Source organism: Apis cerana, linkage group LG7 (assembly GCF_029169275.1).
Source record: "Apis cerana isolate GH-2021 linkage group LG7, AcerK_1.0, whole genome shotgun sequence".
NCBI lineage: Eukaryota > Metazoa > Arthropoda > Insecta > Hymenoptera > Apidae > Apis > Apis cerana.
In genome coordinates this window covers 3,157,935-3,184,430 of record NC_083858.1, presented here as the reverse complement: position 1 = coordinate 3,184,430, position 26,496 = coordinate 3,157,935, and the positions used below count along the sequence as shown (strand labels likewise).

The 26,496-nt window shown below is 27.6% G+C and overlaps 1 protein-coding gene and 1 long non-coding RNA gene across 3 annotated transcripts in view; one reads left to right on the top strand and one right to left on the bottom strand.

Annotated features, from left to right (window-relative positions):
- The window catches only part of LOC107998439 (gamma-aminobutyric acid type B receptor subunit 2), a 199,742-nt gene that overhangs the window by 110,362 nt on the left and 62,884 nt on the right, over window positions 1-26,496 (bottom strand). The window lies entirely within an intron of this gene.
- On the top strand, window positions 6,762-9,848 carry LOC133666495 (uncharacterized). Its single transcript, XR_009830705.1, has 2 exons — window positions 6,762-7,547; window positions 7,821-9,848. It is a non-coding gene; the product is annotated as an uncharacterized LOC133666495 (long non-coding RNA).

Below are 26,496 nucleotides of genomic sequence, written 5' to 3'. Positions count from 1 at the left end.
TAATCCTTTATAAATTCAAGATACTGTGATATGTTGATATATTGATTTTCCATAATGAAGAGTAATAAAATATGTATGCATAGAAAAGATAATTAAGAATATTAATTAATTATGATCTATTAGAAGCTTCGAATTTCAGAGTTTGACATTTTTCTTTGGAATTATATAATACAATGCAATATTCATTTTCTGTGATGGATTATTTTATGAATCATTTTATAATAAAATATGGATTAAATGCGATTATATGCGTATATAATTGCAATTTTTCAAAAATGATAGAAAAATATTAATTATAAATAAAGAATAATTTTTGTTCTCTATTGCATTGTTCTTTTTCGCTTTCATCTTTCGTCACCATAAAACCGTCCTGTACATATTAATTTATCTAAATTTTTATTCAAAATTTAAACAATTTAAATTACAAATTATATTTCGAGGATAAATATTAAACCGTACCAGCGTTTTTTTCTTTGAAAATTTTTTTTGAAAATATTTCGATGATTGAAAAACGTTGGAAGAAAATTTTAATAACAATTACGAGAAAATTCTATGCAAATAAATCGTCGAATAAAAAGAAAGACTAAGAAAGGATGTATACGTATATACACGTCGATAGAAATTTCGGTGAAGATAATTTCCTTTCTTTCGACCTACGAACGGTATAAAAAATGTAAACAGAACGCAGCCGACTCATCTACTCACACGTATATATACACACACATATATATATATATATACACGCTCTTATTTCCACCTTTCTGAATTTCAACGACGATTCGCGCTTCATTATTTTCTAATAGGTTTGTTGGTTGCAATTTTCATCCAACGTAACCGACGAGAATAATCAAAGATCACATCCTCCCTCTCTCTCTTTCTCTCTTTACATCCTTCGTTCCTCTAATTGGAGAAACAAAGATACGCAGAGGTAGAAACACCGGTTGCAGATGTGTCGTCGAGTAACGTCGGCATCCGTTAAATGCTTCCCTTGCATCGACAAAGCTCGCCATTAGTTCGCCCCTTTGAGGGTGAATTATTCGAGGACAAAGGAAGATCCACTAGCTCCATCGTTACTTTCGTATTCATTGAATGCACTTTATCCTTTGTCGGTGTTTTATTTCCCTTGGTACGTAAATGCCAAACCTATCGATACGGGTTTTTCGTCTAAAATCAGACCGATCTCTCTCTCTCTCTCTCTCTCTCTCTCTCTCTCTCACTCACTCACTCACTCACTCACTCACTCACTCACTCACTCACTCTCTCTCTCATAAGGTTGAACGAAATTATTATTAACACGATGAAATCTCTATATTTGTCATAGAATAGAAAACGGACAAATATCGGATTGGATGTATCAACCTTTGATAATTGTTGGTTCTCAACCTCGATAGATAAATAAAATAAAATAATTTGAATAGAAATTAGTAGTATATTTTTGATGATAAATATTGTATAATTTTCTTGTCGAAGGAATGCGATGAATATTGGATTTTATCAACTTTATTGTAGGTTTATAAATAAATAAATAAATAAATAAAAATTTGAATAGAAATTCACTTGTATCGAGAAAACAAATCAATATATTTTTGATGACAAATATTATATAATTTTCTTGTCGAAGTGACGAATATCTTTCGATAATTGTTGGTTCTGAATCTCGATAAATAAATAAAATAAAATAATTTGAATAGAAATTAATCGGTATATTTTTGATGACAAATATTATATAATTTCCTTGTCGAAATGACGAATATTGGATTTGAAAAAGGATTTTCGATAATTGTTGGTTCTCAATCTCGGTAAATAAATAAAAGTTTGAATATCGAATTGCATCGATTAACGTACTAAAAAAATATATGACTCCATTTAAAAAACAAAATTAAATTTCATATCATCTTTATTCGTATATATCTCCATTCAAATTAATAGCATCAAAATATCCTCTCCTCGTTCAATTCAATTTTTATGAACGAAACATCTTTCGTTGCGAACAAAACGAAATACAATCAAGGTATTCACATTTAAAATTCTTCATAATATTCATCTTTCGATGTTCTTTAAATTCCACTTGTATTCCATATAACACAATTTTATAAATTAATATAATTTAATATCAAGCTTCGATTTCTGTCAACACTACAAATTTATATATTTCATAAAATAAATAAATTAAAAAAAATATATATATATCTCAATAAATTGGTTAAATATCGTAATTTCGCACGTTCTATATAATCAAACTTGAACGACAGGGCTTATTATCGAAATTTTATATTTCTTCTGCTCATCATTTCTGGATCCCGTCCAAGAAACGTATGTTGTTCATCCTTGCCCAGATGTCAGCCGTGCAAACAACTTTTAATCGAGACAGGGGAGAGGGAAAGTAAAGACAAATCGTAACATCGAAAAGTTTCTTAACAATGTTTAAATATCTATTCTTAGGACGACTCTCTCGCGGCGCAAGGGTAAAAATTAGCTTCGAAACTGTCCTTCTATCGATCTAAAGGAAAAACAGGGGCAGCCAGAGGAGGCGATACTACGTGTTGGAATATAAGTTTCGAGTGTGGCGGCCAGGGTTGCCAGTTGGAAAGTTTTGAACAGTCGTCTATTATAGAGACATCTTCGATTCTCTTGGTCCAGTTTGGCGCTCGTATCGATCCCGGAAATGTAACGTTTTATGATTTTGAACTAGTTACGTCCCTTTCTATTGTTGACGCTTCTCGAGCGAAAAACAAGTTTGTTCGATTTTCACGAAAATTCCGTTGCCTATTTTTCGGACAATTTTCTTTTCGGAATATATTTCAGATTAGATTAAGTTATGATAACGAGATGGGGAAACTTTGTAAATATTCTTTTTCTTTCAAATTGGTACGAATAATTTGAGAAAGTTGGAAGAATTAATTTCTAAAAAAGAATTTTTGGAAAAGTTGGTCAGAATCCTGTAGGAAGTAGCAAAGCTCGCTTATTTTTATCTGAGTGAAAAGTTAAACGATATTTAGATATATAGATGTATCTGTCAGTTATGAACATGTTAAAATTTTTATCGAAATCGATTGACGAAAAAGTGATATACTTGAAAAATCTATAAAAATTTATAAATTTTACACTTTCTGTCAAAGAATACCGTTTCTCAATGTAAATTAGAAAGCAGGATATTATTTCTTTAAATATTATTTTTTCGTGTTAATATCCATGGATATGTTTCTAGATAATATAAAATTGAAAAAATCAAAATTGAAATAACGTTGAAAGTTTCGATTATATGGGTGATCTAGAACGAAGGAAAATGAGAAAAATAAGTTGAAAATATTTAAAGTTATATATTAATTATTATATCTATGAAAGCATTATAATTTTTGCTCCATCTAATTTTACAAAGATTCTTAAAAAGCTCATGTAAGTCTTCCTTATTTTATTTCAAAGTTAAAGAAGGCATAGAGCTTCAAATACTTTAACATTTAAAGAGAGATATTTTGATCGTATTAATTTTGCATAATACGAATAAAATATAATGTTCAATCGCTCTTTTTAATGTGCATAATCATCGTTAACGAGTGCAACAAAATTGCATCAAAATTAATAAATCAATGTTCTTTATGAAAAATGGTACGGTATCATGTGACACGTGATAATGAACGTGTTAATACACATGATACATTGAATCATAATAAAGTATTAAAAAATATGAAATAATAAATAATAATTTAATTATAGAGAATATTTAAATTGTCTTTCAGAACTTGATTAATTATTATTAAAAGTTTTACAATAAAAATCATTAAAACATTAGGATTTAAAATATTTGTATCGTATTTCAGTATCATCACTTTCAAATTTTTTTGTTAAAATAAACATTATGTTTCTGTTTATTCAATGTTTTCAAAATAAATAATTTAATATTTTTTCTTTTAAAAAATTTGTTTGCAAATGAAATGTTTAAATGTTAAATGTTAAAAAAAATTGAAAAACAAGAAATTTATGAATTAATTATTGCAGACTTAAAAAATTTATTGTTTAAACGATTTAATTACTATTCTTACTGAATATCCTGGAATGAAAATTCTTTTCGAAAATAAGACTTTTGATTGGAATAAATAAATTAAAATTTATTTCAAAAATTAATTTTCTTCGATTTAAGTACAATTTACGATACGAAAAAATAATTCAAAAGCACTGTAATAAACGTAAAAGTGCAGTAATAGCTTTAACTTTAATTAATTATCCAAATTATTCAAACTATACTAACTATTTATAGTTTTATTCACTTGGAGAAATAAGATTAAAAAATTTATGTATCCAAATATTTTTGTCTATTGTCAATTTATTCGTGTACAAAAATCGATTGAAAAATATTCAATTCAAAAAAAGTGAAAGTAATAAACAAAAAAACATTACGTAATGCAATTTCGAACAATGAAGAAATATGAAACACGTTAAGAGAAAATATAGGACCTGAACTTCGACCAAGAATCTCATTTAAAGGTGGATCAATCGAAATGTAGAATAACTTATCGTCGAGAATTATTTTTTCCCTGAAAATTTTTAGCAAGTGTCATTTAAACTTGGCAGGATCGACATTTGAAAGAGAGAGGGAGAGCTGCTATTTTCTTTTGAAGGAAAAGACCTCGTAATTTGCCAAAGGTGGATAAAAGGGCCGAAATTCGTTCCACTATTTATTTGTAGTACGAAATGCAGGTGCAGCTATTGACTCTATGAAGTTACGTTAAATAGAGTTTTAATAAGCTGGCAACATGGAGAAAAGGATCTGCTAATTTCAGCATGGCTTACACCTGATAATTTATTCATCAATGTTTTACGACTCGTAACGATGTAAAATCACGTTTTAGAATCTAAAATAAGTGATTTATCGTGTCTCTATTTTCATATTCCGTAGAGATAATTACGTTCTGTCATTTGTTGATTAGAATTTGCAATTATATTAAATCGAAACTTTATGCTTATATAATTTCATCCCTCTCTATAGACCTTAATTTCGTGTCCAGGAAAGTTTCCTGATTATGTCAAGAGAAAAGTGGGTAAAATACACCAGATGGTACATTTTAAATAATAATGTAAATCGCAGGGATTCAACACGTGATCTCCGTTGTATTACAATAAATAAAATATCTTTTAATAAAATTAAAAAAGTATATATATATATATTGATGAAAATTAAATGACATCTTTTTAAAATTATTATAAAAATAAAATTACACGATTAAAAAAATCTATTTACTGAGATAAATAAGAATATAATTAATTGAAATCATTTTTTAATATCTTTATTTTTTTAAAGAGTGCCATAAGAAATGTTTTTACAAAGAAAATGAAAATAATCTTTCTTACTTTTCAAAACTTTATAGTAATTGTTTCGAATGTTGAGTTTGGGTCGTAATATCGATTAATTTTTGGATAAGAACCAAAGAAACTTGAAAATATTATGGGATATAAAGGTACCTATTACACTTTTTCGGATTTTATACGTGTTGGCTTATTCCCAATTCTCCACACCTTTTCATTTTTTGAGCTTAGTACCTCTTTAAAATCGAAAAAAAAGTCGATAATTAGAAGGATTAAACTAATTATGCGACTTTTAAAACTATTTTCCGTAAAGACTTGCCGATTTTAAATTACGATATTGTTTTTTTACTTTTCCACTTACTTTTTTCCCCCCATTATTCTCCTTATTTACGTTCATTAAAGTTTAAATTTTCATCTTTTTACCCAATAATTTGTACGATAATTAACATTTCACTTTGCTTAATTTGCGATTATTTTAAATTTATTTATTTATTTATACGTTATTATTTTTTTTATTACAAATTATTTACCCAGAATGAATTGACAATTTGCGAAAGTATTCGAATATTGATGAGAAATAAAACAAATAAAACTGTCAACAACAATAATAATAATAATAATCATAGAAATATTAATGACTTATATTTAACTTTTTAGCTTTTTATTTTTAAAAAATTCTTCTTACTTTGACGAACATGCGAAGCATAGTGGATTACATATGCTCCAATTTTTTTTAGCGAAATATCGCTTTAAGGAGATGAAATCAAAAAAGTTCAAAGCTTCAGTACTCTTTAATTTTTTTTTTTAAATATAAATCTGTAAAGTGATACGAAATAGAGCAGAACTTTAAATTATAGAATATTTTTAATGCTCTATTCCAGTGTGAAAAATATTTCCAAATAAAATTATTTTGAAATTGAAAAAGTGTTACAAGTTTTCAGAGTTAATTTTAACTTTTTAAAAAGAAATTGCTGTATACATAATTTATTATATTCTATATATTACACATAAATTTTCAATAAAATCAACTTTTTTGTATAATTTACTTATATATTCTTATAGTATACTTTTTATTTGTCACAATGTGATATAACGATATGAAGTACATACAATATACACTAGAAAAATACAAGATAACATTGAAACTGATTAATTTATTACTTAATTAAATTTATTGAATATGAAAAGAAAAAGGTAATAAAGATTTAAATATTGCTTTTTGTATAAATTTCTATCAATATTGAACAAATAAATTTTTTTACAATAAATAGAAAAATAGCTCTTGCTTTTCTCTAATGCAAATTTCAATTATCATATAAATAAGCCTCAATCATTTTTCATTTTTCTTCATATATTTCAGAAGAATTAATTTTCCAAAAGATATCTCATCTCGTTTCAACTGAATATCACCGATGAGAGTTAGATCTTTCAATATTTTTTTTTCCAGAATATAATCTTGCGATGATGAGAGACAAAGCAGAATTTTAAATATATAAAATTCAGATTTTTGTGAAGTGAATCTCTATCACTTTATTACAAAACATAAAAAAAAAGAATTATTATTTCACAAATACGCACAAATTTTCATTAGAATCAGGATTAAACGAATTTTGTTTCTGCGAGATGGGAAAATTCGAATGTTTTTATTAACCACGACAAAGGGAAAAATCACAAGGCAGAAAAAGAGGAAGGGGTGGAAGAATGAAAAAAGAAAGCGGCGCAAAGTCGAGTGCGACTCGATCAAGACAAAGAAGCGGTGGCTCGAGAGTAACGTTGGCGCGATAAAGGGATCGTACATCGCTGGCGAGATAATGTTCCCTATTCTCTCGAAACGAGTTTCGCATATCTTTCGACTGCATTTTTCTACGAGGTGTCGTTCCGACGAATAGAAACGCGCATCGACGCGTAAAACGACACTGACAAGTAAGGGTTCTCGTTAATTGACACGGAATACACGAAGAGCGAGAATCAGTGGAGGCGGATGGGATATTTCGAGAATTGTTACTTTTTTGTCGTTTCCAAGTTGAATTTTTTCAAAGTCAGTAAATCGGGAGAAAAATTGGAAAAAATTTCTTAGAATTGTGATAATTATGAAGTAAAAAGAAAAAAAAAAGAAAAAAGGTTTACGTTCTTGTTTTTGGTAATAATTGATCAACAATAAAATAACACGGAGTTTATTGAAGTAATCCCAGAAATTGAGAAGATAACTCGATGATATTATCACGGAGTGATGGTCACAGAGACAGGTAAGTAAGTGTTTTAGCAATTTCCGGTTATTATCTTCTCCGTTTCATTCGTAAATTCGTTAAAGATGAGAGTGAAAGAATCTTCTGCAGTTACGATAAATATAAAAATGATATATTTTTTAGTCGTCGATACAAGTTAAATTAATACGAAACGTGATCGAGGTATTATTACTTTAATTTTCGAATTATAATTTTTTGTTGTATTCATATCGATTTACAATATAAAAAATCGTAAATATTTATCTTTCTAATTCATTTTATTTGGTTCATCAGATTATTCGATTCCACCGTTCACCCGTATTGCAACTATGGCCGGCATAATTGAATTTCCTCGTTAATTAAAATGTCCACTATTATGCAGCATGGTTCGAAACCTGGTTTCCGACGAGAAACCTGGGATTTGTATTATCTACGTAATAATTAGAACGTCATAAATCCAGCCACGGTTAATACCGTAAATACGTAGAGAAGATATCCTGTGTATTATGTTTCGTATTTTCGCAAAATGATTCCCGGGGAAAGGGAATATTTTTCGAATATTTCCCACTTCTTACGAATTCACGTTGATAAGATCGATCCAGTATATAGGCTGGACTGGATTGACGGGTTGCACGCGACGATAACGTTTTTCGATAACGTTAAACGTTGTCGTGTCAGTGGCTTTTGTTCTTCCCCCTCCACTCTTCACGCTTTTTCCCTTTTTTATCGACGGTTCACCGCACGATCTGTCGCCACCAATTTCTCGTCGAGTCATTTCCAAATCGGTGAAACGCCTACCGCGCTCGCGTCCTTACCGTCGGTCGATAACACGATCGGACGTATAAACACAAACTTTCCTCGAAACGCGAAAGATAGTTGAAATTCGAGTTATCTCGATGAAACAGAATCACCGAGGTGATGTAACCCGGGGTTAGAGAGGAGACAGGGCGTAGCGATCTTTCGTGGAAAGGGGAAATCGAAGGGAAGGAAGAGAGTGAATAACAGGGAGACGAGCGAGCGGATTTCTTTCGAGTGTGCCTTTAAATCCAGCCACCGGATAGCGGAGAGAGGGCCGGAGGACTAGACGGACGAGTGGAGGTAAAGCGGCACATAACAGCGAAGGGTGAAGTGGATGAGAGCTTCGGAAGGACTGAAGCTCTCGACGGGGTTGAACTTTCAAATTCCATCGCAAACATCTCACCCCCGATGAACGGAGCCAGCCGCGGGAATAGGGATGAACGATCATTATAGACTCGAATAGGAGGGACCTTTTCGGGTTAGCGATGGGCGATTCCCTACTTGGTTTTCAAACAATTTTCTTCCATACAATGGTTAATATCGCCTCGACGAGCCTCTCGTCGTACGTACGAATTTGAATCGAGTCAATTTTCGACCTCTTCAGAGACTTCACGCTATACGTGTGCGTTTAGTTTATTTTTTTTTTTAATTAAAATTATTTTAAGTGCGAAATAAAAGAATTAAAATTTGTCGAACAATTGTTCATTACGGAATCTTTTAATGATAAAGATATAAAAATTTGAAACATTTGGTGATATTTTATTTTATTTGACAATCACTGCTTTGAAAATATTTTCAACAATGCTTTTGACGGCTTATGGCATCCCTGAAGAGGTTAATGTTTCAAAAACGCGTTTGATAAAAAATACGATCGAGGGCTTTTTTTTAAATTTTGAAAAAAGAGGATCGATTTGAAATATTTGTTAATCGGTTTATCGATTTAATGATCACGGTTATTTACGACTAAAAATTATCAATTTATTCAAAAGATTATCTTTTGTTTTAAATTCACTTATTCGTAGAACATACACGATAAATTTTTTATCAAATAATTTTCAATAATTTCATAATTATTTCGTATTTTTGTAATTTATATTTCAACGATTAAAAGTATATTATACATTTCGTTTATCATTGGATCTTCCTATATTCAATCGAAAGTAAAGTTAGAATTTTATCATCAGAAAAAAATTCATCCTGTTTTTTGATTTTATTGAAACTTCGTACAATAGATTATATTCGTGGAATATTATATAATTTTTCCTCTCTTCGAGTGATCAATTTCACCTAGAGCAAAATTTTAAATTATAAAATATTTAGTTTTTACACAGGACAGAGTGCTTTATCATTTTACATTTAAAATCACTCTTTATTCGATTTCCCTCATTCAAAGAAATTTCCAAAGTCCAGACAAAAATGATGTATAATTCATTATGCTCTATATAAATGCATAATAATAAACTTTCGATAAAATTAAAACTTTCGAATAAATGGAATTTCTTTGTACCTATTAAAATAGAATATCTTAAATAAAATTCCTTTATCGAATCTGACTACAATTGCATCATTACAAAGAAAAAAAAAGAATCCAAAAATTTGTAAAAATAAAGACAAAAATCTCTTCTCCTCAAAAAACAATCTCATTCATTGATCTAAAATTTCTAACACGATCTGTAAAAGAGAAAAAAAAAAAAAAATTCATGGAAAAAGAATCAATCTCTAAATCCAAATCGATCCCATCCAAAGTGTTAACTCGAGAATAAAGCATTAATAAATCAATAAATATATACGTATGTACAATGAAGCGTTGAAGCGTTTCTAATTTCTATTCTAAGCCTAGGTAGACATTCGCTGCGCAGCTAGTCAAAGAATTTCTTCCCTCTCGAGGGCTCTCGAAACTTTTCAAGATTTTCGAGACGCTTTAAGCCGGCTGAGTCACTCAAAATTGTACGAGCGTCATAAGAGTTCTCGAGTAACGAATAAGAAGAAACGTCCGAAACGTTTCGAAGTACACATTGCCAGTCGTCTTCAATCCATCACTAGTTAGTTACTGTTACCCAGGACGAATTGGATTTTTCCTCTCTTTCTCTCTCTCTCTCCTCCTCCTTTTCGTTTTCCTATCTACCTCTGCACAAGTGTTATTTGCTCGAATCTTAACGACGACGGAGCTTTAAGAATTACAGCTTTTTGACCGGAAACTCGACCGGATAAACTCGACTTGGACGAGCTATCTCTCCGAGGAATCGTTAATGACTACATTTTCATGAAATGAAAGGTTTTTTTTCTAATAGATGACTATTTATCGAGTCAATGTCAATGTTGTATTTGAATTGGTAAGAAAGAAGGAGAAGAAAGAGAAGTTTGAAGTTTCACTCCTTTCTGTAACGAATTTTTAAATATACTTGATTTAAAATTAAGTATAAGAATTTTATTGTTTTTATGATATATATTTAATATTGTATGGGGTGTCTGTTTTATTTATATATATTTTAAATGAATAATTATATTACACTTTTTTTTATGAAGTTTCAGTTTTGTGCAATATATATATATATATACATTTAAGAAAAAATTTATAAACTGTTTGCATATCTATTATCAAAAGAGGACTTCTAAATTAATAATAAAATCATTGCCTTGAATTTCTAAACAATTTCTGATTTTGTAATAATTGAATAAAATGATTTTGATCTTAACATATCAATATATGATATCAAGATGTATTAAAAAAATATTTATATTATACTATAAATCTTCATGTGTCAAATAAATAATTCTTCCTGAAATCTTGTATGTATCTATATGTTATATTGTAATCCACAATATAAAATGCATACTTGATTTCAAATTATTTTACAACAAGATGCTAATTTAAACAGAAGTATTAAGTAAAAACTTAAGTAGAACTTTTATTTGTAACAGATATACTTGATATTATTATTTCAGAACAGAAAACACTAATTTAAACAGAGGTATTAAGTAAAACTTTTATTTGTAACAGATATAGTTAATGTTATTAGTAACAGAAGAGGAATGGTTTTGTCAAAATTTGGTCTGACAGAACAAGAGAATTTCGGTTAAAAGCTAAAGTAACATTAAGGAAAGACAATACGTGAAATATAGGTTAATTAAAGTGTGTTCAAATAATATATGCATAGTAAATATCTACATTGAATCTTGGAACAATATATCTAATATATTCTAATGAATCGTTCAATAATACCTAATACCTAGTTCAATAATATCTAATACCTAATTCTGTATAATAAATGACTCAATTGAAAACGTATAAATTCTCCATTTATCTCAAACTCCTTCATACTATTCCCTTACATTATTGCCAACATATTCAATCACACTCAAAATATTTTGAGAAACTCGTATTTACAAATTAATATTTCAAAATATCTTTTGGGATAATTTAATTCAAAATATTTATAATTGTTAATAAAAAAAAAAATGTTCATCTTATATCTTCTATATTCTTATTCAAACAGAGAATTTACATATTCGTCTCTCTGACATAAAAAGGATAATGGGATAAATTAGAAGTCAAAAGTGTTGGAGCTCTAACAGAGAACGAATATAATATGATATAAAATTATATAAATATAATATAATTTTGATGATGAAAAATACATTCATTCCAATCACATAAATAAACAATAGATATTGCATATAGTGAATAAAATAACATTTCGATATCTTAAAATAATTTTATCTTATTGATTTAAAATTATGCTATAAATATCTCTCTTTTCAAGTAATTGATATTTTTTTCCTTTCTTTAATATGATCCTTTTTAAAAGCAATCCCGATCGTTACTTAGCAATTTCGAGCATCTCGTTAGTCAAAATTTATGATCAAAGTTCAAAAGCATAGTTGAAGGTGATTATAATATTCAATATCGGTTATAATCAATAAGGAAAATTTAATAAAGAATATCATCGTTTTTTTGCTTGTTATCACATGCTCGTTGCATGTTTAAGCATATGAAAAATAAAAATCAAAAAATGATTTTTATATTTATCATGATTGTAAGACAAATTAATTGTTAATTCAATAAATAATGTATCCACGTTATTTTTTCAATTATATTTAGCTTTCTTATAAATGAGATTACTTTTTACTAATTCATTTTAATTTCATTTATTATTATAATTTGGTTTAATAAACATTTAAACCTTTTAATATTAAAAGTGTGTTTTCCATTTGTTATTAATAACCTGGATATTATTTGAGATAAAATGAAACTGTTATGATTCAATGTCAGACAAATAAATAATTATTTTCTCATAATTTTTGCTGTTGGTCTAATAGCTCCTGCATAATCGTATTCCAAAGTATTATTTCAATTTATCTTATATACATATATATATATATATATCAACAAAAATTTTAAAAAAACAAATTAATTATTATTTTTTATCTTTAATTAATCTTTATCTAAACATATTCGAATATAATATAATATTATCTTGCTGTTATTTTCAACTTATTCTCAGAAAAAAAAAACAAAAAATACAAAGAAATTCACGAATGATTAATTCGTTTCCTAATTTTTATCGATTAATTATATATTACTTATAAAACTAATCGTTTATTACTTTGTCAAAATATTTCCCACTTACAATCGAAATAAAATCAATAAAAAAAATCTCAATCGACAAATAAAATAATCTTACAAATTCTTGATAAAATCGATAATTCCACTATATGTGGAATACGAAATCTTTTGTCCTCGAATTTTCTAAAAATTAAAGCAAACTCGAATGCATGGTAGATCAAGGACATAACCTATAGACATAACCTATATATATTGTTTATGACTAAATATTAACTTATCGTGTCCCTTCATTTTATGAGAAATGGTCTATTTCGACTATCCAATATATATATATATGTACTATACAACAGAAAGAAAAAACGTTTCTTCCATTTTCACGAATAGTAGTATGTTTTGACGTTGCAACGAGAAATATGTATTCTATCGAACCGTTTCGCCACAAAAAGAAAGAAAGAAAAAAAAATCATATTTGGACGTTTGCTAGGAAAATATGTTGACTTTACCCGCCGTAGGTAAAATATATTGATATGTTCCGTAAGCAACTCTTCCAACCTATTTCTTTTTACTCTAAACATACCATTTTTTTGTTGAAAATCGTCGCAATATATTAGTTTTCGCGACAAAAGATGACAATATATGCATATACCTCGCTTCATAACAAATTGTATAAATATGCTTTCCCTCGTGGAAGCGAAAGGAAAACAGATGTGTTCTATCTCGTAAAACAAATAAATGAGATTTATCAATGCTCGTTGATACTAAGATACAAGAAAACTAGTAATAATTTTTACACGTAAAATATTATGCGAGTATATGTTATAAAAATATGCTATATTATAAGTTTCTATTAATTGTTTAAAAAAAAAATAATGATAATAGTAATCCAAGGCTTTAATATTCGTCAAGAAATGTCCAAAATAAGTTCTGCGATCGATTGTTACGATTAATAAAAACGATTTTTATTATTTATTAAAATTCGATATCGCCAGCGAGATTCTTCAATTAAACAAAGGGATTCATACACAAGTGTGTTGGCTTAAGATCGTCAATAGAAAATTATCCGTCGCGTCCATCATATGCTTTTTCACTTAACGTGGTCATAAATGAATCTTTCTTTCCCTGGCCTCATTTTTCATCGTTTCAGATTTCTGGAAAAAGACTTCTGAAAAATTTTTTAAACATAGATATTTATTGTATATCTATATGTAATTTATCATACAGATGATACTTTTTTTTTGGCCAAATTAAAAAACGAAAAAAAAAAAAAAAGGAAATGGCAATCGAAAGGCAAATGAAAATTTATTCTCGACGAATTATGTCGGTGAAAATGTTGTTATTTGCTATTGTCGAGAATTATTGATATTATTAATAATACCTTATTATTAATATCAATAACGATTTCAAAATACATATTTGCCATTTCGTTTCCTTTATTTAATATTAAATGAACATTGAACATTTTTTACTTTATTCGCGTTTATGAAATAATATCTGGTTAATATTAGTAACAAGTTATTCTTATATCCCTGAATAAATCCCTCTGTTTACATTCAATGTGTCGAATTCATTCTTTTGGTATATCGAATATTCATAAGCAATAAAATAATTTCGATGCACGTAAAAATAATAAATTGATTGTAGGATCTATGTCAATTGGATATTTCTTGCTTCCCTTTAATGAATATTATTTTTCTTTTAAAACCATTGCAACGTAAACCATTTACCATTATAATTTTGAAAATAATCGAAAGTAAGATCACGTGAAGATAAAAATAAAATTGATAGCAAACAATTGTTAAACGATTTTTTAAATCTTTCTTTACCTTTTTACGACCTCTTTACATTTTCTACGATTTTCTTTTCGACAAAATATCAATTTTAATTACTTTTACAATTCTATCCTCGATAAATGAATCTAACATCAATCGATCGCTCTCCTTTGTTTAATAATCGCTGTATATAACTTTTCGAGTTGAACAGCAATCGAAATTGTGCAATATTCGATTAAATCAATTAATAGCCACGTTGTGCTAAGCCACGTTGCATGTTTATCCGCGATGAGAATTCAATTTCGATTCGATTCGAGAGAGAAGAAAGGGATAGAGAGGTTTAAGGGGCGAAATATTTCTTGAAAATTGTTGAAAAATTGAAATCTTCGCGCGAATATAAAGAGACTTAATTGCAATTGCCAATTAAATGTATTAATGCTCGATTCTTTTCTACAAGATAACATAAAACTACGCCATCTCACAAAGAAATATCCGTATTTAAAAAAAAATCTGATTTTAATTTCAAATATTTTCATAATGGATTGTATGCAGAGCAATTTATTTTTCGAAAATCCATTTTTTAACATTTTTCCCCCATAAGTATATAAAACTCGAATATCTTACTCCTTTTCTTCTATCTATTATTTTTACAAAAATTGAAATTTGAAATTTCTCAAGGGTTGATTCCAGCAATAGAAAAAATATAACATTACATTATACTTTTTAACACGATATTCCAGCCGAATTAGCACGAACGAATTTTGCGACAGACTGTACGTATTCGCTTGAGAGTAAAGCTATCCCAAGTTGTTCTCAAGTATTTATAACGAGTGGACACTGCATTGAGAGTGATTACACGAGAGCATCACTCAACTATCCGAGAGCGAAAATTTTCTGGATTGCTCTCAAACGGATATGACTATTGAATAGTAAGCTCGAAATTTCGGAATACTTTTGTATTTTCAGTGTAATTGTTGCAAGAGTCTATTGACGAATGACGAAGAGACAAATACGTTCGTAGCTCGAAAGAGACAAAAAAATCTATTCCAAATGGACACATTTTTATCAGATGGTAAGCTTTGAGTTGAATTGAATTTTTTTTATTTGAGGATAAAAAATTTGTGAAAGTTCAAGAAATCAACCTCACAATTCAAGATTTATTGTATTCTCGAGATTATTAAATAAGCCTCTTGTATAATCGTTCTTTCGAGATATAATAAATTGTCTTGGTCATCTATATATTTGATTTAATTAATTGAATGTTAATAGATAATATTGGTTTATAATAATATCGAGCGAGAAAAGAATTGAAATTATTCAGTTATTGTTACAGAATGTATTTAATTTTTTTTTTACGAATAAGCAAAATAAATTTCATAAATAAAATTTAATAAGATAAAATACTACAAAAAGTCTAGAAGTGCTTTTTAAAAAATTTATAAAAAAATATAAATTATAATTTAATTTGTATAATTTGTTGATATTAATATGTATTCGTTTAATAATTAAATATAATTAGATCTGATGTTATAATTTTAATTTCGTTCAACATGAATTGATATGAATCGAATTAGAATATTGTATATGAAAAAATTAGACGAAATTAAATTAACAATAAATTTAATAATTTATTATTAAAGAATTTGTAGACCATATTTTATTTTCTCTTTAAAATTTATGGATAAATTTTGCATCGAAAAATCTAAGATATCTTGTAAATTAGTTTTATTAAAGATAAAATAAAACTTAACAATAAGCTATCCCTGACAAAACGAATTTTTCATCAACGATACATGAAATTCATTAAAAATAACTTTGATTTGAAATGATATAAATATCAAACGCATGGTAAAATGAAAGAGTGAAAAGGCAAAAAAATTTTTTTATTAAAAGGAAACAGTGAAAAAGAAAAATCTTCAAATAGTAATACACATAATAACGTAGAAACAATTGTACATATGGATATGGAAACGTAAAATATTTGATAAGAAATATTTAAAAAAAATAATATTTACTTGTTTGTAAATTTACAATAATATTTTTTTTTTTTTTTGAGATTTCTGCCGATCAAATACTTTTTTTCCACTGTATTTTCCTTTATAAGTGCTAAAATTTTAAATCATTATTTTTCTTTTTTCTCTTTATATTTACTTCACTCATCATACTTTATATTTTAACGTTTCTACATTTAAAAAATTATCACATTTTTAATCCAATTCCGTATTTGACGGAAAAATTTTTGTCGTTATTTTTTACACATTCTTTAAAATCAAAAAATTGTTATTTATTTATTTTTTCTTTTTTTTTTTTTTTTTAGCAATTAACTTTTTTCTAAAATATTCCATAAAGTATTATCTCAACTCTGCACATTTTCAATGTGAACTACGAGACATAAAAAAAAGTACGTAAAAATCAAATATTTTTTCCCAAAACTATGCCACATACACGTATAAATCTCATGTGCGTTGACTATTTATCACTTGAAATGATCTATCTTACGAGATTACGATATTTCCATAATGCTTCAATTTAAAGCAGTTGTTTTCTTTAACAATCATGATGCGAGTTTTGTATCATGCCAGTTTTTAACTTACATCATAATACTATTATGGCTCTTTAATAGCGTAAGAACGTGCTATTGAAACTGACTGTTTCTTTAAAGCCTTCCACTTTTTCGCATTTGGCATGAGTTAGCATATATATATATATACATAAAATGAAATCGAATAAATGATATATCCTGGCAGAAAAAATGTTGCATGTAAAAGTAGATTGAAAAGAGAAAATAATATTTTTCCGTTTGAAATTTCGTTTTCGAGTTTAATCAAGTTTGAAAATTTATCAAATAAAAGAGAATTTGGTTAATTTCTGGCTGAATATAAGTGAATTATCGATAATAATTTATTTATTTACGATTAAAAATATATATAGAATGAAATTTTTCCATTTCAAGATTACTTTTCGAGAAAATAAAATTTAAAAATTCGTAGAATATACGAACGATTATATTCGATCGATCAATTTTCGATATTTAAAAGAAGGATATAAACAGAAAAATTTTACCTCGCACGTTTTATTCCTTGTAAATATTTACAAAAAAGAACCATTCTCCTCGTGTTTTTTTTTTTAAATAAAAAGTAACTATCAAAATCACCACATTAATCCAACCTAACCTAAACCAAATCCAATGCAAACCATGAAACCAGAAATTAAATAAATCCGGTCATCAATAATTTGCAGCAGTCAAACAAAGTTGACTTAACCTAACCTAAATTCTTTCCAAGAAGTAATTTTATTAATAACTTTTTACAACGAACAACGACCGTCCAATAAAATCTTCACAACACAATGATATTGACAACGATATTATATATATATAAAAAAAATCACTAAGATCGAAAAGTAATACTTTCTGTAAATAATTACGTAATAAAACTACGTTACAAACAATATTCGAGTCCGGACGGAATACGAGGCAAATTCTTCCGTATTTGGCAACTTTTCAAATTTCTCAAACAGAAAAACTCTTATTCCCTTCTCTCGTTTCGTTCCTCCCTTTTTACCATCCGTCCGATCTCATCTCGTGCTTGCACATCGATCCACCTCTCAAGTGAGCGAAGATTTAAAGCGAGATAACAAAGTAGAGAAAACGAGTCCCTCAACGTAAACGGGGTTAACAAAAAATTATTGGGAAACTTCGAGAAAGAGAAGGCATGAAACACGTCAAGCGTGTGTGGCGAGAAGCGTGGGAATAATAATAAATTGGCGAAATACGAAATACGAAATTGTGCAAACCTTGGCGAGATTCGAGCTCGATCTGTTTTATCGATCGGGGGAAAAAACGTCTAATTAATTATCGGCGATAAATCCATCCATCCGGAAACGAAATCACAATAAACGATTCCCACGGTCGAAGGTAACGAATAATAGTCGTTATCATCGAGAGGGCTTGTTTTACGTACGAGTTAAATGAATTCGCGTAAATAAATAGTGGAGAGGACTCGAGGATGAAATAATCGAATCGAATATCGCGATTAATTGCATTCGAATTCGTTATGAATTTTTGTACGAGAGAGAAATGATTTTGACGAATATATTCGTCGGTGTTTTTTTTTTTTTTTTTTTCGTACATGATAATCGTAACATTAACGAAATTGACATGGTAATTATTTGTATCGTTATACCCGTGGGAAAAGTTTTCCACTCGAACAAAACGATATTACGTAAAAGTATTAATGTTTTCGACTTACATAAACTGTTCGCGAAATAAATATAAATCGTGGAAATATGTATAAAACTCGTGATAAAGTTGGATTATCTGCTCTACGTGAGGTAAAGTTGATTATAGTTAGCTTGTTACATGAAATGAAATTGGTTATATGTAATGAGATAAGAAGAGTTTTTGTTCATCGAAAAGGCGATAAAGAAACAAATATGAAAAAACAAATTTTGAAAAAATTCAGCTGCATATTATATTTATGTAATATTAAAAAAAAGAAAAAAGTTCTTCTCGTACGTTTTTTATATACTTCTATTTTTAGTATTATTTTTAAATTGCACGTTTTTGGATACAAGAACGGTTTGGTTTTAAGAATTTTAGAATATTTAAAAATTCAATATTTCCTTTCTACGTTTGCATAACATTTTCATAGTATAATATGTCGTGAAATGATTACAAACACTTCAGGTTGTCTTTGCATAAAATATAGAAATATAGTAAAATTTAAAATGATTACAATAATTAATAAAATCTAAATATAATGATTTAAACAAGTCTAAATTTAAATAAAATAATACGTGTATGAAATAAAAGAATTTTTCTTTTCGGCTTTCGATAATACTTTTTATCTTGCTGATATTATCTAATTAAAAAGAAAAATGTTTACGTTAATTTACATCAAATTATTAAATTATTAATTATTGAGAAAATTTCGCAATTTATCGAAGAAATTTTTTCTACTGTAATTTTACTCCATTTCGAAGCTTCCTCTTCCCTGATTAATTTTCTTGATCTTTTGTTGTTTTCTTTCAAGTCATATTTATCTTCCAACCATCTCTTAGTTTCACGTTACTTTACCACGATGCCAGCTGTCATTGATATCACGAAACGAAAACGAAACCTCGAAAGTCTTTCGAGAGAAATTCTTAAGAAATAAAGTAGAGGAAAGGTTAGGAAAGATAATATGGTAATGTGATAATGTGATCCTCTCGTAATTTTTCATATTATATATTATTGTTGCGTTTATTAAATTTATATAGATTTATATTGTATAGGAATTATATTGTATAGAAAACACGTATAATACATCAGATCGTGCATTGTTTTCGTTAATAAAGAAAGTCAGTTTGAGGAATTGACATAACCTCAAAAACAAAAGTTTTTATCTCGAAGGAGAAATATTTCTTGCAAATGAATTAAAATATTGAAACATAAAAAGTATATAGTTATTTATTACTTAATTATCGATATTTTCATATATAAAATTAAAAAAAAGTTTCCGAAATGTATTAATAGTAGCCAAGCACATTGTCCTTTATTAATGTAATTTCTGTTGAGAATAATTGAATCGATATTGATTAATGCTAGGCTTTTATGTTTGTTGTATCATTTTTCCCGATCCTTTTTCTTTTGAGCTTTCATTTTCTTCATGAGATGCGCTAGCAACAGCATTTATTGTGTGTACATTTATAATTAAATGTAAAGTAAGTGGATAAAATAGATGGTATCAAAAGGAATTAAATGAAATGAACGATTCAATAATTTTATTCTTGATCTTTGTCATAATTATACAGAAGATAGGATAAATATATCTCCAAGATCCAAATTATAATACAGACATACTAGGATAAATATAACCTCTAAGATTCAAATAAATGAAAAGGAGCAAGAAAGATATGATGAGTGATATAAATGATATCAGATATGAACAAGAAAAGAATAAGAATATAAATTAATTTTTATTATTCCTATAATTTAACCATATATTTCTTAAGTTATATTATTCCCACTTTTTGTGATTATATTTATTTTCATGATATGTATTAAATTCAATTAAATTTTATCTTTACAGATAATTTTATGTATATTTTATTACAAAAAAAAAACAATCAAAATCATGAATCAACTTTTAGGGAAAAAATATAAAACTGATAGCTTTGTTAGCACTTTTTCCTCTATCTCTTAAAATACGTTACGTCGAAAGAATCCAGCAAAAGTCTGGTTATTGTTAATTAGCAAGGAACGTGCAATTTCAGACCGTGAGATGGTTATACCACGAGACTATTCTCATAGTGTCTGCTGTTAATTCTACGAGGTTTAATTTAGCAAAGAGGTGAAACTTCAAGTTTCTTCATAAAAGAGAGGACGTGTGTATTTGGGGTGAAAAGAATAACTTCCGCCTTCCTCTTCTAATTCTCGCAACAAGAAAATCCCTTTCGATCAAATTGTCTTGATTTTTTGTGTGTCGTGAATAACTAAATGAAAATTCATTTCTCGATTCTCCATTCGAGATATTACCACCATTATTTCGTCAATAAAAATTTTATAGTAAATTCGTCGAATTATAAAATTCCTCTGATAGAAAGTATTCGATCACTCTTTAAAATTTGTAGTTTTTTAATCTTTTTTGATAAAATGTCGCAGATTTCTGTATCGATCGATTTCGATTATATTTTATACGTGTAAGTGACACGAATATATAAATTTAAATTTTCGTTAAAAAAATTGTAGAATCAATATTATAAATAAAAATAATGTAATCATTTTGATTATTATAAAATTTATGCAAATTTGTTGAATAAAATAAATCAGAAACCATAATTGTTATATTTTAGATTTTAAAAATAAGAATAATACAAAAAAAAAATAATATCTTTCTTTAAATGATTTTGATTGATTGAATAATCACTGTAAATGATTAAATTATGTCATTGATTATTGATGGATCAATGATGGAAATTCTATTTTGATTATTGCTAATTAATTTTGAAATTGTTTTCTAGTTAGATTTAACCATGGTCAATTGTTATTAATAATACTATTGCATTAATTAATATTCATCAATAATATATATTAATTATAAAACATGTAACGTGTACATTTTCTATATCTAATATGAAAGCATTTCAATATCTCTTTATTTGTTTAATAAAATATCAATACACAAATTTTTATTTTATTTTTAATAAAACTTTAAAAGTGTATAAAACAATTTCTTTTATCGAAATATCATCTTGATTTTCATCAAGATGAAATTCAAAATTCAATTTTAATGCGTTTTTCGTTTTTCAAATGACAATTCTGTTTGATAATAATGTAACGATATACAATAAAATTTTAAATTATCAAATTTTTAGAAATTAAGTTATTATAAAAAAAATTCCTATGTAAAATTTTAAATTCAAAAGAATATCCTAAGATTGGATCGATTGCATCTTTTCCAAAAGATTTTTTAGACCAAAAATTGCTCCATCTATAACCAATTAGATGAGAAGATACGAATATAAGATTATCGTAGATTATCGATGAAATTTATATCAAAAAATAAAATTACGTTTAACGAATTCGATGCGTAAGAGATCACGATTCACTAATTGATGAAATTATGTATAATAACTTCATTTATAGGAATTTATCGAGAAATAAGCTGTTTATATAAGAGGAGTCTCTTTAATTCCTACATCTCTATGATATTTCGTCCAATTAATAATTCATGTTTAATATTAAAATTTCACAAAATTATTTCCTGAATCTGAGAACAAATTTGCAAAGATAATAATTGTCTAATCATAAATATTATATATTTTTAATCATATAATAATAATATTCAGATATTTGGATAATCAAGTATCATATAAAATTTCGTTCACATAAATGGAATTTCATTATATGTGGTTTTTCTCTTGTCCAATTCTTCCTACCTTTTTTTTTTCTTTTTTTCTTATCTACGATGAACAACTTCCTCTTCTTTTTTCATATTCTTTTCATATATATCACATTTTCATAATTTTATCACTATTATTCGACGAAAAAAAGAGATATATTTCACTCGTTCTTTTTGGGCCAACCAGCGAGTAATAAATTTTCCTTAAAAAGATTTTAAATTATGTTAATGTTAATGGAAGAATTTTAATTTATCTTAATAATTTTTTTCAAATTAGAGAAAAACAGATTGCTCGATATAATTGTTCGGTTTATGTGATAATTCGCTTCATGATATCGAAATAAAATAAAGAGATACATAATTAAATATATGCGTAAGATTACATTAATTCTAGAAAGGATATGTTATGCATAATTTCATTTTGTATTTCCAATGAGAAAAGATTAAATATTAAAAAATCGCTCGATTAAAAGATTCTTACAATCGAATCATATTCCAGATGGGAAAGAAAAAAATACAATAATATTTTTATTCTAAATGTAATTGAATTGCATTATACAATAATAATTGAAAGGTAATTAAACATTTATAATGGTTATAATTGCAATCAACAGAGTTTCTTTAAAATATTCAATTATAACTATCTTATCATTTAAATAAAAATTAATTTTCACTTAATGAATTTTTCCAAACAAATTGTAAAACATCATTTGAGTATTCTTCAAGAAAATGTAAAGAGTAAAATTTTTCCAAATAAATTATTTAAAAAATAATTTTAACTATCCTTTTACAATATCTTGTGATATGAATATCAATATATTATAATATATTATTTGAGATTTAATAAAATCGAAAGTTTTATTATTCCCTTTGTACTGCCTATATTAGGAAAAATAAATTAGACTTGATTCTAAACCTTTATAAAGTACACAGCATTCTCTATTGAAACTCTTTTTCTATCTCTCTTTTCCCTATTGAAAACTGAACTCTCTTTTCTCTATTGAAGACACGTAGAACTTCAAATATTTCAAATATGTCTTGAAAAATTAAAAAAAAAAAATGAATACGACGTTTTAAGAAGAGCAGAAAATAGGCGCGATTCTCAATATGCAGAAACGTTCTCGGATTAACTGGAAGGAAGCTTTCCTTCCTTTTCGAGATCCTTTTGAGTCATTGAAGAGAAAGTGTCATAAAGTACGTGACAAATCTGATCGATTGATAAAGTTTCCTATGCACGCTCTTATAACCTTATGTTCCAATGCTATTGTATGATGCAGATACACAGAGAATAACAAAATACAGGAGCATATTGCGAAGATGATTCAGAAATTATAATTTTAAGAAAAACAAATTTAAATAAAAATTTCAAATATCATCGATATCGATATCGAATATGTTGTAAAATTTGGAAATTCATAGATTCATTTATAGAATTCCGATAATAAGAAATACAAGTATATCATAATTATAAATTGTAAATTATAAATTGTGAAATTTGATTTTTAAACGTGATGCTTTGCGTGAAATTAACTAATTATATTATAAAAATCAACAAAAATTTTATTTTTCAATGAAACTTCGCGAGTAATGTAAAGCAGAATTATTTTGTATAAAGCAATTTTTTTATCGAAATATCATTTTCAAAAATTGAAATTAATTAATCCTTGAAGTTTCAATATTTTTCCCTTTTTTTTTTAAATATAATTTTGTAATAGTTCGAGATAAAGTAAAATTTTAAATACACATAAACTAGTCAGATTTTAATTTTTAAAAAGTAAAAAAATATTCCCAGGCAAAATTTTTCATTCAAAAAAAAAAAAAAAATGCTGAAACTTTGAGGATTGATTACATCTTCTCAAAAAAATTTCCATTGAAAATAATCGTTTCATGTATAATCCATCGTATTTTACAAACTTTGCAATCAAAAGATCTTTGCAACTTTGCAATTATACAAGAGCAGAGTGTCTTCTTTAACGGAGTATAAGATATTATAAGTAGGATATTAATGTTTCTCTTAAACAAAAAATATGAATAAAAAGATATCGTGTGATGTGGATCCAGATGGTCCTCGAAATATTTTGTAATTAATCACAGTTCCATGAAGACATTTTCCTGTGCGTATCAGAGATGGAAAATTTAAAATATTAAAAATTTCAATAGAGTTTTTCAATGTAAAAATTATTCCTTTAACTTGAATATTAACGAACTATTAAAATATTGCATTTTATAGTTTCTCAAAACTATATTTTGGCAATTTAACCGACCCTCTATCTCAAGCTGAAATGTAAATATTAAACTTTTCTAAAATACCTCATGTGTGGAGTAAAGTGGAACACTTTAGTGTAGAGTCATAGAGCAAAGCAGGGTATTAATATACAGAGAAAAATGGAAGTGTGTTTTTTTTATACATATGTATTTATTTTTTCTTAAAATATTTAGAATGATGATATATTGATTGTTTTGATTTGATTGTATTTATTCATCATGTATGTATCATTTACTTATATTTATTTTTTTATAAAAAAAAATTATCTCGAGATTTCTTTTAACTTTAATATTTTCCATAATCAAATTTTTATTTAGTTATATATTATAGCTGTAAATTAATAATTATAATAATTTTCGTTTTGCAATTTTAAACGATTTTTCAAGTATCATTCTTTTTTTTTTTAACAACAGCGATATTTCGATAATTCCAGAAAATCTTTCTGTTTTTTCTTTCAAAAATTAAATTTAATTTTCTGATAGCCAAAAATCTAAATAAAAACTGCTATGCAAAATAAATGTTATTTTTGGTTTCCCTTTCTTTTTTTTTTTTTTTTTCGTCAATACAAAATCAAGCGTTCCAATTTTATCCTATTTTCCCTCAATGGTTTCGAATTGAACACGAATGCAAATAAACGAACGGCACAAACAAATTCACACGTTTGGCGCATTTTAAATAAAACACGCGATTCATAGACAGGTTTTGAATTTATGTATGCACTTGTAAGGTATGAAGTCCATTTGTTCTCGACTCTTTAACAGACAACGAATTTGCATGCGCGTAAAGCATATCCAGGCCTTCCCCCGTTTCTGAAGCTAGCCAGATGGATTAAACGATTCCGCCATTTATTTAAACTTACAACGGTAAAAGATATACCTTTGAACGCCAGAACGCCAGTTTTTCCTTCGTTGGAATCGCGTACTGTGTAATTTATTCCGGCCTTTTCGAACGAATCGACCTAGCACGTGCGCTTACTCTATAGCCACTTCGATGTGCTTCTCTCCTACGACGCGTCGGAATCGTTTGTGCTCGCTGTTTACACTTGTTTTCATTCTCGGCCAATTTTAACTTTAATCTAGTTGCTTCATAACCTTTCGGCTATATGCACAACACGTTAAACAGGATTCCCTTTTTGTTCTTATTTCGAAGCTAAAAAAGAGTTTCTCTCCCTCTTCTCTCCGTCGGTGTTTAAAAAAAAAAAAAAAATTCAATACCTATTCGGTGGAAAAAATCATTCACGCCTGACGACGAGCAAAATTGCGTGAACGTTCAATTTGGCCGAGCACGCGATGATAGTTTGCGCGAAACGAGCTCGCGAATCGCGTTCATTGGAGAATTTTAAAATCAATCGAACCGGAAATCAGTCGATTTATTCGGCTCGTATAAATGATGGAAGATTTTTTTTGTTTTATTAAAGGATTTCAATGTACGTGGATTAATAGAAACAACGTTACCCAGCCAACAACACGGACGGCTGTTAGTTTTTTTGCGGTGGAGAGACAATTATATTAGCGAGTTTACCCAGTGGATCGATACTGCACAGTCACTGAGTCAAGGTGAGCTTCCTCTACACTCTTCCTTCTCTCTTCCTCTTTCTCTCTCGCTCGATCGCTCGATCATACTCCTTTCTCTTTTTTCCTGTCTTTCTTCCCCTTTCAGCTCCTTCTCCTTTTCCCTCTCGTTTCTA